We start from the raw sequence: 15,418 nt of genomic DNA on the forward strand, positions 1-15,418 counted from the left end.
AAGTGGCCCAAAGTATTGAAGCTTCAGCTTCAGCATCAGTCCTTCAAGTGAATACTCAGGGTTGATTTCCTTTAGGATTGACTGGTTTGATCTCCTTGCAGTCCAAGGGACTCTCAAGAGTCTTCACGGTTTGAAAGCATGAATTCTTTGGCGCTCAATCTTCTTTATGGTCCAACTCTCACATATGTGCATGACTACTGGAAAAACTATAGCTTTGACTATACTGACCTCTGTCAGCAAAGTAATGTCTCTGCTTTTTAATGTGATGTCCAGATTTGTCATTGGGGGAGGAAATGACAACCTACTCCAGTGTTTTTGCTGGGAGAATCCCATGGACAGAGGAGCCTTGAGGTCTACAGTCCTTGGGGTCGCAAAGAGTAGGACACAACTAAGGTTACTGAGCATGCAGGTTTGCCATAGCTTTTCTTCCAAGGAGTAAGCACCTTTTAATTTCATAGTTTCGATCACCAGCTGCAGTGATTTTGGAGCCCAATAAAATAAAATCTGTCACTGCTTCCACTTTTTGCTCTCCTATTTGCCATGAAGTGATGGAACCAGATGCCATGACCTAAGTTTTCTGAATGTTAAGTTTGAAGCCAGCTTTTTCACTTTCTTCTTTCAACCTCATCAAGTCTCTTGATTCCCTCCTCACTTTCTGTCATTAGAATGGTGTCATCTTCATATCTGGGGTTGTTGATATTTCTTGCAGAAATCTTGATTCCAGCTTGTGATTCATCCTCCCTGGCATTTTGCATGATGTACTCTGCATAGAAGTTAAATAAGCAAGATAACAATATACAGCCTTGTCATACTTCTTTCCCAATTTGGAGCCAGTCAATTGTTCCATGTCCAGTTCTAACTGTTGCTCTTTAACCTGCATACATGTTTCTCAGAAGACAGATAAGGTGGTCTTTTATTCCTATTTCTTTTAGAATTTTCCACAGTTTATTGTGATCCACACAGTCAAAGACTTTGTTGTAGTCAGAGAAGCAGAGGGAGATGTTTTTATGGAACTCTCTTGCTTTCCATGATCCAACAAATGGTGGCAACTTGATCTCTGGTTCCTTCACCTCTTTGAAACCCAACTTGTACAAAGTTCTCGGTTCACATACTGCTAAAGCCTAGCTTGAAGGATTTTGAGCATAACCGTACTAGCAGGTGAAATAAGTACAACTGTGTAGTGGTTGCAACATTCTTCGGCATTATCCTTCTTTGGGATTGGAATGAAAACTGACCTTTTCCAGTCCTGTGGCCACTGTGTTTTCCAAATTTGCTGACATACTGAGTGCAGCACTTTCACAGCATCATCTTTTAGGATTTGAAATAGCTCAACTGAAATTCCATCATCCTCACTAGCTTGTTTGTAGTGATGCTTCCTAAGGCCCACTTGACTTCAAACTCCATGATGTCTGGCTCTAGGCGAGTGACCACACCGTCGTAGTTATCTGAGGTCATTAAGACATTTCTTGTGTAGTTCTTCTGTGTATTCTTGCCTTCTTTTCTTAATCTTTTCTGCTTCTGTTAGGTCCTTGCCATTTCCGTCCTTTATCCTACCCATTCTTTCATGAAATATTCCCTTGATATGTCCAGTTTTCTATAAGAGATCTCTTGTCTTTACCATTCTGTTGTTTTCCTCTATTTTGTTTTATTGTTCATTTAAGAAGGCCTTCTTATCTCTCCTTGCTGTTCTCTGGAACTCTGCATTCAGTTGGGTGTATCTTTCCCTTTCTCCCTTGCCTTTGGCTTCTCATCTTTCCTCAGTTATTTGTAAAGTCTTCACTCTGTCTACCAGATCTAATCCCTTGAATCTGTTCATCACCTCCAGTGTATAATCATAGAGGATTTGATTTAAATCATATCTGAATGGTCTAGTTTTCCCTACTTTCTTCAGTTTAAGCCTAAAGTTTTCAATAGACGGGTCATCATCTGAGCCACAGGCAGCTCCTGGTCTTGTTTTTGCTGACTGTATAGAGTTTCTCCATCTTTGGCTGCTAATAACATGCTCTGATTTTGGTATTGACCATCTGGTGATGTCCATGTGTAGAGTTTTCTCTTGGGTTGTTGGAAGAGGGTGTTTGCTATGACCAGCATGTTCTCTTAGAAAAATATTTTACCCTTTGCCCTGTTTCATTTTGTACTCCCAGGCCAAACTTACCTGTTATTTCAGGTTTATCTTGACTTCCCACTTTTGCATTCCAGTCCCCTATGATGAAAAGGACTTTTTTTTTTTTTTTTTTTGGTGTTAGTTCTAGAAGGTCTTGTTGGTCTCCAAAGAACCATTCAACTTCAGCATCTTTGACATTCGTGGTTGGGGCATAGACTTGGATTACTGTGATATTGAATGGTTTACCCTGAAAATAAACTGAGATAATTCTATTGTTTTTGAGATGGCACCCAAGTACTGCATTTCAACTCTTTTGTTGACTATGAAGGCTACTCCATTTCTTCAAAGGGATTCTTGCCCACAGTAGTAGATAAAATTGTCCTCTGAATTAAATTTGCCCATTCCATTCCATTTTAGTTCACTGATTGCTAAGATGTTGATGTTCACTCTTGCTATCTCCTGCTTGACTGCATCCAATTTACCTTGATTCATCGCCCTGACATTCCAGGTTCCTATGCATCGGACTTTATTGTCACCACCAGATGCATCCAGAACTAGTGTTATTTCTGCTTGGCCCAGCTGCTTCCTTCTTTCTGGGGCTATTAGTAAATACCCTCCACTCTTTCGCAGTAGCATGCTGAACACCTTCTCACCTGGGGTGCTCATCTTGTGGTGTCATATCTTTTTGTCTTTTCATAATATCCATGGATTTCTCTAGGCAAGAATACTGGAATGGGTCACCATTTCCTCCTCCAGTGGACTATGTTTTGTCAGATCTCTTCACTATGACCCTCCATCTCGGGTGGCCCTGCACAGCATGACTCATAGCTTCATTTATTTATGCAAACCACTACACCATGACAAGGCTGTGATCCATGAAGGGGATTAAAGAACTTGGCTTCACGCAAAGAGGTCTAGCATATTTCTCCAGCCCTTGGGAGAAAATCTCTAATCTTTAAAATTCTCTTGGTGATTGGAGCCTCTTTGTTATTCATGATTGGCTCCTCTATGGATATTTGGTAGTTTCTGCTAATGAAATGACCCATGGTGAAGCACTCTGGCCAGCTGATATAAGCCTGACCACTGAAGAAAGGGATGGCTGGATGGCTGGAAACCAAGCCCAAACACATGGACAATCTATCAATCAATTATGCCTATGTAAGGAAGCATCAATAAAAACTCTGAATACCAAAGCCTGAATGAGCTTCCTAGATTATCAATACTCTTTGCACATTGTCAAATGTTGACAGTAGGAGAGTAAAGTGACTTGAGAACAATAGAAGCTTCAAGTGCACAACACTCTTAGACTCTAAAAACAAAACAGAAGAAACATCTTACATAAATAGTACCAATACGGGGAAGTGTTTATTAGGAGACACATGTCAAGGAATGAAAAAAATGTCTTAATATCACAAATTAGTAGGTGTTATAGCTACAGGGTGCCCCACAAAGAAATCCATTCCATACCATGTAGCCTTTTCTGATGTATACTCTTTATCACCCCCTGTTGATTTGCTTCTGTTTGTCTCAGTGTTTATTAGAAAAAATTTCATAAACGTTTACAGGAGGTTGTGAAGCAAAGACTTATTGCCTGAAAGCTTGAAAAATACCCGTATTTGAAAAAATACATATCTATTAACATCTTTATCTTAATATCTTTGGTATGTTCATCCTCATTGTCTATTTCTCAACACATAATCTGGTCCTAAGTGACTATGTAGTATTTTCTCATTCCAGGGCTTGACATACATTTTCACTGCTTCTGGAAAGATTTCTTTCCCATTCTTGGTCAGGTTAACAGCCACCTATCTTTCAGGTTTAAATTAAATTTTTTAAAATATATTTATTATAATTTATGTTTGGGCATATGTTTATGATTTTTATCTATGTATGTATTTCATTGACTACTTAACTATAAATCTTGATCTGTTTTATTCTTCATTATAACTTCATGTGTTTTATATAATATGTGAACCATAAGAGATGCTATTGAAAAAATCTTGCCTGTCTTAACTATAATCTTTGCAAAATGGTTTTAGGGATACAAGATATTTGGTTGACAGGACATAGCAATAAGAAGTTGGAAAGCTTAGTAATTGTTTGTCTCTGGAGGTGAAAAGATGGCTGAAAAAGAAGCAGAAAATGCCTACAGAAAATGAAGAGACGTGTTCAGGATCTATACATTCTTTGGGGGTAAGAAGACTAGAAATCCAGAAGTAGGTCCAATTTGACTAAGACAGAGAGAGTGTGCTGAAAGAGCTTCTGGGCAAGAGATTTGTAGTAAAGCAGCAGATAGCTCAATGTGAAGCAATTTCTGATGGAATCAATCCATCTAGATCCAGACTGTAGTGGGTAGATTGGACATTGTTCTTTTCCAAGCCCTGGGGCTGAGAAGAGGAGCTGTTCTTGGGCACAAATCCAGCTACAGCTATGAAATAAGACTCCTATGTTAAGCCAGAACAAGCTAAATTCTTTGACAAGATGTGTGCACTTATCCTTTATCACCTGTTTGTAATTTGTGCCCCAAGATTGATAATGCAAACTTGTAACTCACTCAGACCGTTTTTCAGTTTCTCTATGACACCAAGCTCATAACCACCCAAGAACTTACACATGCTCTTTTCTGTGTTGGAGCATCCCCCCACCTATCTGCTTAACTCTTATTCATCCTTTATGCGCCACACTCAGTACACTTCTTTTAAAAGATTTTCTCCATTGTCCCCACTTTAAACCAGTGTACTGCTGACTTTACAACAGAAAATACTGATTAGATATTTATATGCTTATATAAATTCATGAACATTTATATGCATTTTTGTGTTTGTTGAACAACTCGGTTCCCTACTAGATTATTAAGGTTAGCATTATGGCTTAGAGTTTATGTCTGTTTTGTTTACAACTGTATCTTCTAGTACTTAGCACACTGACTGATACAATGAATAATAAATACTGATTGAATGAATGAATATGTTACAAATGTGTAGTGGGCTAATAATCTCATATGGAGGAGGAATGGAAAATTGTCAGAGGCTGTGGGAACAAACTCTCAACACATACAGAAAATTTCTATTAAATATGAAATAATAAGATAGTCAAGCCTGGCTACCTTTGTGCTTTGGGCACCTTGATGGTTTCAATATAGCTTAACTATGCTATTATTTCTCTAACATATAATCACAGTTTCAGAATTGCAGACTGTGAGTTTACATTAACTGGTCTCGTTGCAAGTTAGTAAGTTCATTATGTCAGTTTTATAGTGTACTATCCAAAGAAAGTCTGTTAGGTGGAAATAGAATAAATTTAATTAATCCCACTAAATAAAATCAGGTGATCCAGAAAAAGCCATAGTTTGAAACAGGTTTCATTTATGCTGAATGAGTAAATTGCCCTGTGTTCTCTAATTTTAGTAACAGAAGAAAAATAAAAGCCCCATGAGTTCATATTAAGTTAGATGATTTTTAATCATGTTTTTCAAAAGAAATGGATTAAAGATGTGGAATAAACTTGATTCTCTTAATTTTTTTTCTCTTGAGTAACTATATACCAAATATCTGCTTTCATTACCTATTGTCATAAAACCCATATTAAATCCTACCAACGTTGGTGAACAGCCAATGTGGGTGAGACTAATGGGGCCCTACCTTCTGTAATTAGAGATGCCATCTAACTTTGTTACTGCCTTAGATCAGTTCTTAACTGAAATCACTTACATGTGATTGCTACTGTTAATGGGAAAGGATATTAAATATGGATTATATCTTTCATAGGCTAGCTAGCTGGGCATCTTGGACTTAATACTCCCCATCTGTGACCCTTTACAATACATTAAGCACACCTTTCAGCAGCAGCCCTACCACAGTTAATCATGCTGGGGAAGAGATTGCACTGAATGTATTAGCAAGACACTCACATTAACCAAACGCTAGTCATATGTGTCAAGGAACAAAGAGCCAAGTCTCAACTCTGTATTTTCAATGGACTTTGAGCTTGTAAGTCAAGGGTATCTGAGTCTTTCCATCCATCAGGATGGGGATTTCTGGTTTCTCAAGTTACAGTGATATGTAACTTCGTGTTTTGTTAGTAAAACTACAGTAGCCAACTCATCTACTTGTTTAGGAAATTTCAGTGCAAAATTTTCTGTTTGTTTCTCTGTAATATGCATATCCTTTCAGTAAAAAGAAATTCACAGAAAGTACATGGAGTTGCAAAATATAAAACAAGGTTTTAAAATTCTTCAGGACAAAAATTCAAATAATAAGCACAATGATAATCTTAGCAACATACTGAATGCACTGTAATAATACTTTTTATTTTTGGAAACTCCATTGCCTCTTGTAAAAATTAGATAGATGATATAGCCTTATGTATGAAAAATGTAAATGTTAATGGAAAAGACATATATATATATATATATATATATATTCATATTAAGGGAAGAATATGTTTCTGAGAGCCAGAAATGGAGAGGAGAGGAGAGAGTTACTGTTTAGGAGCCGGGGAACCTGGACATGCATGTGTCATGGATGATTGTTAAGCTGAATCATTCTTGCTTAACTTTATACAGTAAAATCATGGATAGAACTGGCAGGCAGGACTGCCTTGTATTAAGGATAGCATGAGGTTCAGAAATAAGCTTTTAACAAAGAACAAATGTTCCTAAGGTTTAGTGTGGGACATAGCCCAGAGTATAAGGGGAAGTTGATTTATAGAGATTGTAGATTTGGGCTATTTAGGAAGAACATATTATTAAAAAGATTCTAACCTGTCTACATGTAGCTTAGAGCTTCATCTATTCTCTGTGCTTCATTAGTAGCTGTGCATAGTCTATTCCATAGAGTAGCTGTAGTTCTTCTTAAGGAATCCTTTGTTATATTTGTAGGGTCCTAAATTTTAAAAACACATTTCTGTATTGGTGTTTTTCTTTCTGGCTTACTTCACTCTGTATAATAGGCTCCAGTTTCATCCACCTCACTAGAACTGATTCAAATGTATTCTTTTTAATGGCTGAGCAATACTCCATTGTGTATATGTACCATAGCTTTCTTGTCCATTCATCTGCTGATGGACATCTAGGTTGCTTCCATGTCCTGGCTATTATAAACAGTGCTGCGATGAACATTGGAGTACACGTGTCTCTTTCCCTTCTGGTTTTCTCAGTGTGTATGCCCAGCAGTGGGATTGCTGGATCATAAGGCAGTTCTATTTCCAGTTTTTTAAGGAAAGAAAAACACCAATACAGTATACTAATGCATATATATGGAGTTTAGAAAGATGGTAACAATAACCCTGCGTACGAGACAGCAAAAGAGACACTGATGTATAGAACAGTCTTATGGACTCTGTGGGAGAGGGAGAGGGTGGGAAGATTTGGGAGAATGGCATTGAAACATGTATAATATCATGTATGAAACGAGTTGCCAGTCCAAGTTCGATGCACGATACTGGACGCTTGGGGCTAGTGCACTGGGACGACCCAGAGGGATGGTATGGGGAGGGAGGAGGGTGGAGGGTTCAGGATGGGGAACACATGTATACCTGTGGCAGATTCATTTTGATATTTGGCAAAACTAATACAATTTTGTAAAGTTTAAAAATAAAATAAAATTTAAAAAAACCACACATTTCATCTTTGCTTTGTATATTTAAAGCTTTAGTGTTTATATAACCTTTCTCTCAAAAATTCTACTCCTAGTGATTATAATTTTTATTAATAAATTATTGAGTTCAGTTCAATTCAGTCGCTCAGTCATGTCCAACTCTTTGCGACCCCATGAATCGCAGCACACCAGGCCTCCCTGTCCATCACCAACTCCTGGAGTTGACTCAGACTCACATCCATCGAGTCAGTGATGCCATCCAGCCATCTCATGCTCTGTCATCCCCTTCTCCTCCTGCCCCCAATCCCTCCCAGCATCAGAGTCTTTTCCAATGAGTCACCTCTTCGCATGAGGTGGCCAAGTACTGGAGTTTCAGCTTTAGCATCATTCCTTCCAAAGAAATCCCAGGGCTGATCTCCTTCAGAATGGACTGGCTGGATCTCCTTGCAGTCCAAGGGACTCTCAAGAGTCTTCTCCAACACCACAGTTCAAAAGCATCAGTTCTTCAGCACTCAGCCTTCTTCACAGTCCAACTCTCACATCCATACATGACCACAGGAAAAACCATAGCCTTGACTAGACGGACCTTTGTTGACAAGTAATGTCTCTGCTTTTGAATATGCTATCTAGGTTGGTCATAACTTTCCTTCCAAGGAGTAAGAATCTTAATTTCATGGCTGCAGTCACCATCTGCAGTGATTCTGGAACCCCAAAAAATAAAGTCTGACACTGTTTCCACTGTTTCTCCATCTATTTCTCATGAAGTGATGGGACCAGATGCCATGATCTTCGTTTTCTGAATGTTGAGCTTTAAGCCAACTTTTTCACTCTCCACTTTCACTTTCATCAAGAGGCTTTTGAGTTCCTCTTCACTTTCTTCCATAAGGGTGGTGTCATCTACATGTCTGAGGTTATTGATATTTCTCCCTGCAATCTTGATTACAGCTTGTGCCTCTTCCAGTCCAGCATTTCTCATGATGTACTCTGCATAGAAGTTAAATAAACAGGGTGACAATATACAGCCTTGACGAACTCCTTTTCCTATTTGGAACCAGTCTGTTGTTCCAGGTCCAGTTCTAACTGTTGCTTCCTGACCTGCATATAGATTTCTCAAGAGGCAGGTCAGGTGGTCTGGTATTCCAATCTCTTTCAGAATTTTCCACAGTTGATTGTGATCCACACAGTCAAAGGCTTTGGCATAGTCAATAAAGCAGAAATAGATGTTTTTCTGGAACTCTCTTGCTTTTTCCATGATCCAGCAGATGTTGGCAATTTGATCTCTGGTTCCTCTGCCTTTTCTAAAACCAGCTTGAACATCAGGAAGTTCACGGTTCACATATTGCTGAAGCCTGGCTTGGAGAATTTTGAGCATTACTTTACTAGCATGTGAGATAACATGTATATATTATTTACCATGAGTCAGTCAAGGTCTACATACTATATACACATCTACAACCTCAAGAATGTGTCCTTATCTTGCCTGGAGAAGGGCATGGCAACCCACTTCAGTATTCATGCCTGGAAAATCCCATGGACAGAGGAGCCTGGCAGGCTACATGTCTATAGGGTCACAAAGAGTCAGACATGACTGAAGCAACTTAACACACCAACCTCAGTTAATTCTCTTTAAAAAATATATTGAAGTATCATTACATATGTATACAATATGCATGCATGCTCAGTTTTGTCTGACTCTTTGTGACCCCACACACTGTAGCCCACGAGTTTCTTCTCTATCCATAGAATTTTCCAGGCAAGAATATTGGAGTGGATTTACAATATAGTGATTCACAATTTTTAAAGGTTATACTGCATTTATGATTATTATAAAATATTGGCTATATTCCCTGTGTTGTACAGTATATTCTTGTATCTTATTTTATACCTAATAGTTTGTGCCCCTTATTCCCGTACTCTATATTGTCCCTCTCCCCGTCATTCCCCACACTGGCAACCATTAGTTTCTTCTTTATATCTATGAGTCTGTTTCTTTTTTTATGATATTCACTAGCTTGTTGTAGTTTTCAATTCCACATATAAGTGATGTCATACAGTATTTGTCTTACCTGACTTAGTTTACTTAGCATAATGCCCTACAAGTCCATTCGTGCTGCTGCAATTGGCAAATTTTGTTCTTTTTTTTATGGCTGAGTAATACTGCATTGCACATAGATATCTTATCTTCTTTATCCATTCGTCTGTTAATGGGCACTTAGGTTGCCTCCATACCTTGACAGTTGTAAATAAGGCTGCTATGAACGTTGAGGACATGTATCTTTTTGCATTTGTGTTTTTGTTTTTTTTCAGATATATCCCCAGAAGTGAAACTGTTGGGTAGTATGATAATTCTACTTTTAGCTTTTTGAGAAACCTCCGTATTGTCTTCTACAGCGGCTACATCAATTTACATTCCTGTCAAGAGTGTACAAGCGTTCTCTTTTCTCCTATGCTTGTAGACATCGGTTGTCTGTGTTCTTTTGCTGGTAGCCATTCTGACAGGTATGAAGTGGCATCTCACTGTGGTTTTGATTTGTCTTCCCCTGATGATTAGCAGTGTTGAGCATCTTTTCATGTGCCTATTGACCATCTACATTTCTTCTTTGTAGTAAAACTTAGTTAATTCTCAAGCAGCCTAATGAAAAGATCACAATACATTTCACAGTAACTAAACTAAGACATGGAAAGTTCAGGTAGCTTCCCACAGCTATTGGCACACAGGAGGTCTGATTTCTGGGGATTGTGCTCTTATCCACTGGAGAATACTGCTTCTCATGAGGGTGGGAATACCAGCTAACTAAAATGAGGAAACCATCTTAGATGCAATGACCAAGGCTTTCTTTTTTTTGTTTTTTTTGGGTGTTTCTTTTTTTTTTAATTTTATTTTATTTTTAAACTTTACAAAATTGTATTAGTTTTGCCAAATATCAAAATGAATCTGCCACAGGTATACATGTGTTCCCCATCCTGAACCCTCCTCCCTCCCCATACAATCCCTCTGGATCGTCCCAGTGCACCAGCCCCAAGCATCCAGTATCGTGCATCGAACCTGGACTGGCAACTCGTTTCATACATGATATTATACATGTTTCAATGCCATTCTCCCAAATCTTCCCATCTTCTCCCTCTCCAACAGAGTCCGTAAGACTGTTCTATACATCAGTGTCTCTTTTGCTGTCTCGTACACAAGGTTTTGTTACCATCTTTCTAAATTCCATATATATGCGTTAGTATACTGTATTGGTGTTTTTCTTTCTGGCTTACTTCACTCTGTATAATAGGCTTCAGTTTCATCCACCTCATTAGAACTGATTCAAATGTATTCTTTTTAATGTCTGAGTAATACTCCATTGTGTATATGTACCACAGCTTTCTTAAGAAAATTATGGCATATAATAGATGGCATAATGATTATTTTATGCTATGGAACATGCTCATGTTATGTTTATTAACCAGAGAAAGGCCTTTCATCATGGAGTATGGATGTTGTGGAGCAGAATCCGTAGCTAACCAGCTGAGATCATGTAGCAAAAACAGGAAATAAATCTGTGTTGCTTAAGCCACTGAGACTGTTGGTTGCTTATTGTGATGCTCTAAGTACAAGACGGAATTTGAGGAAATAACCTCACTATAGTGGTGAAGGTGGATTCTAACTATCCAAAAGGATTGTACTGGAACAGAGAGGGAACAGAAGCACTTCAATTCAGTTGTCTATGCTTAGAATTAGACACCTCTGGTTTTATACACCGCCTTTTTAACTGTTACTGATGCTTAACTTTCTGTCTTCTTGTCTGAAAAAGTGAATAATCTGCTGTGAGAATTCAATGAAATAAAATAGGTGAGGCACTTGGCACAAAGTCTAGCACACAATAATAGTTTGAACCATAGTAGCACTTCTCATTCATGGGGTACCATTTCAGCAACATGGTAGAGCAACAAGTTGGAACTAAAGTTGTCCTGAGAGGAGATCAAGTATCACAGGGTTTGGAGATTCAATGAATGGAGTTTCACAAATTAAATTCCAAATAGATTGGAATGTCAGTTAATGGGTAAGTAATAGAAATGTCCTAATTTGAAAAATATATGTATAAAATTGTATAATATTATAAATATACATATATATGTGTGTGTATATATATATGTTCAACAGTAATTGCAGCCTCACAGAGCTCAGCCCAGCCTGCTCAGAAAAACTTCCCAGGCAGCCCATGAAACTGTGGGCTACATAAAGTGATTGCTGTTTTATGCCACTAAGTTTAGAAATAGTTTGTTACACAGTAAAAGCTAACAAATACAATATTTTTAGAAAATTTCCAGATGCCTAGCCAATACTGGTAGAGCTAGCAATTCTATCCAAAGAGGACGTTTGTTTTAAGCTTAAAAATATTGACATATAAGCACAGCTTGTTCTTTCAATACTCTAATTACTGGTCTGTTTGGTTTTTCCCTAACAAAGCTGCAGAAACCATACCTTACTTGGCAATGTGATGAGCGGTCAAATTCTACCAGGAATCTTTGGGAAAATACAAAGCATAACACACGGGAACACAAGGGAACATTGATTGAATTTTTTATCAAGTGCTGGGCATTGAGCTAAGTACTTCCCATGCATTACCTCATTTACCCTTCCAAAATGTCTTATTTTTAATCTCCACTTTAAAGAAAAAAATGAGGCAGTTTATGTTATTAGCCCAAGATAACTCAACCAGTAAGTTGATGAATCAGGGTCCAAATGCAGATTTGTCTGACTCAGAAAGTGTGTAAACATCTCCCAACATGCAAAACCTCTTACAGTGTGTGTGAATACCTAAGACTATTAGAGCTTAAAGAGATTTTAAAAATATGTAAATATAAAACTTTCAAAAACAGAGTTTTTTAGGATGAAGAAATAATAGTCTAGAGAGGATACATTCAAGATTTCAAAGATAGGCAGTGGCACAGCAGGAACTAGAAGGTTCGTCATAGGAAATTAGCATCTCAGGTCTAACATGATTAGATATAATTCCTATATACTGGCTACTTTGAGTCTCAGCTTTTGTGTAATCAGGACCGAAGGTGATAGTGGGTTGAATTACAGGTAGGGGTGGTAATGACACAAAAAATACCCCATCAAAACGTTTGAGGTTGGCAATTACCAGTTTCCCTGCTAACATTCCAGCATCAGGTCATTGCTTATCTAACGAAATCTCAAATTCCTTGGGCTTCCATCTTAAAAAGTTTCAAGGAGACAATTGCATGAGCAGTTTCCTAAACCTAGCGAAACACTTTCTCTCTGTTTTCCTTTTTTGGGATGAAAACACAGTTGATATTTTGACTTGCAAGGTTAAAGCAAATTCAAACAAGATTTTTTTTTAATCAATTCAAGAAGAACTAGAGCCAGAATTAATATTTTAAACATAACACTTGAAAAGACTCCTTTAGTGTTTGGGAAAACAAAATGTCAGTAACAGATTTTGGCACCAGAATGTCTCTGATTAAAGAGCAGATGTAAGCTGTTTCTTATCTTTCAAACACCTATCCCAGATTTCTAGATTACCTCTGATATTGTGTTCTTAAATGTTTTTTCTTATTGTCTGGCCTCTATAATATTAAGTTTGGTAGTATAATTCAACTCAAGTAGGAAGAAGAATTGCATGATTTAGAAGTTTAATACGTAGAAAAAAAATTTTCTTCCTGATCTTATCCACAACTTGAATTACTTTACATGTTGTGCTGAGAATACCATGGCTAAGGCAATGTGGTAGTAGAAAGGTTACATTGTCTTTGGAATCATAAATATGTAAAAAACACAGGCTATTCTCAGACACTGAAGGAGCAAGTGTCCTCCAACCACACTTCACACTTAGATTTTGGTTTGATAAACCTAAAAGTCCCTTTCAACACTGAGAACTTCCTTGATATAAAATTGCATGATTTATTCCTTAAAAAAAAAAAGAAAATTGCATGATTTGTCCCATGATTTGTTAACTCTGATCTTTTTTTTTTTTTTCGTTTTTGGTCTCTATTATCATTTGCTATACAATATATTACAATATATTTATTTGTTTACTTTTGCTGCTGCTGCTGCTGAGTTTGCTTCAGTCGTGTCGAAATCTATGCAACCCCATAGACGACAGCCCACCAGGCTCCCCCGCCCCTGGGATTCTCCAGGCAAGAACACTGGAGTGGGTTGCCATTTCCTTCTTAGCTCCATATATAATGTTCTATGTGGTCAGCCATGTTACCTGAGGTCAGCTCTTAGGATAACTTCCCCTGGAGATATCTAGTATAGTAGTTACATTCTCAGAGTCTAAAAAGTTGGCTAACACATGACTAAAATAGTGGTCAATACATATATTACGTGAGGTCGCTCAATTGTGTCCAACTCTTTGCGACCCCTGTAGCCTGCCAGGCTCTTCCATCCATGGAATTTTCCAGGCAAGAATACTGGAGTGGGTCGCCATTTCCTTCTCCAGGAGATCTTTTCTACCCAGGGATTGAACCCAGACTAGTTGGATGGCATCACCAACTCAATGGACATGAATTTGAGCAAACTTCAGGAGATGGTGAAGGACAGGGAAGCCTGGTGAGCTGCAATTCTTGGGATCATAGTTGGACAAGACTTAGTGACTGAACAATAACAATGACATATTAACTAAAGAATAACTGGGGATGTATACAAAGGTTTAGAATTATGAATTAATACCCTTTCTACTTTTCCTAGTTACACATATAAAATCCTATAACATTTAAAAACTTCAGTTTCTGGAATAAAAGATTTGAAGTGCAAACTCTGTTCCCCAGCTTCTGTTGCATGGTATCTAATCCTATTAGCCTCTTCTCACCTCCTATCCCTTCACACTTGTGGGGTTTTTGTGCTTTTTTTTTTTCATGATACGTATGTACACTCTTGCACGTCTCCCATGTCCTAGGCCTAAACTTTAGGCTTCTAAACACAAGAGCTATAAGTCTATTCCTTTATTGGAACAACAAGGGAGGGAATTACATAGCAGAAACCAGTTCAGTTCAGTCACTCAGTCGTGTCCAACTCTTTGTGACCCCATGGACTGCAGCACGCCAGGCCTCTCTGACCCTCACAAACTCCCAGAGTTTACTCAAGCTCATGTCCATTAAGTCAGTGATTCCATCCAATCATCTCATCCTCTATCATCCCCTTCTCCTACTGCCTTCAATCATTACCAGAATTAGGGCCTTTTTCAATGAGTCAGTTCTTCGCATCAGGTGGCCAAAGTATTAGAGTTTCAGCTTCTGCATCAGTCCTTCCAATGAATATTCAGGACTGATTTCCTTCAGGATGGACTAGTTGGATCTCCTTGCTGTCCAAGGGACTCTCAAGAGTCTTCTCCAACACCACAGTTCAAAAGCATCAATTCTGCCACACTCAGCTTTCTTTATAGTCCAACTCTGACATCCATACATGACTACTGGAAAAACCATAGCTTTGACTAGATGGACATTTGTTGGCAAAGTAACATCTCTGCTTTTTAATATTCTGTCTAGGTTGGTCATAACTTTTCTTCTAAAGAGTAAGCGTCTTTTAATTTCATGGCTGCAGTCACCATCTGCAGTGATTTTGGAGCCCCCCAAAATTAAGTCTGTCACTGTTTCCCCATCTATTTGCCATGAGGTGATGGGACCGGATGCCATGATCTTAGTTTACTGAATGTTGAGTTTTAAGCCAACTTTTTCACTCTCCTCTTTCACTTTCATCAAGAAGCTC

This window comes from Bos grunniens, chromosome 5, assembly GCF_055505025.1.
Source record: "Bos grunniens cultivar Pamir isolate PY7600 chromosome 5, Bosgru_T2T1.0, whole genome shotgun sequence".
In the NCBI taxonomy this organism is placed as follows: domain Eukaryota; kingdom Metazoa; phylum Chordata; class Mammalia; order Artiodactyla; family Bovidae; genus Bos; species Bos grunniens.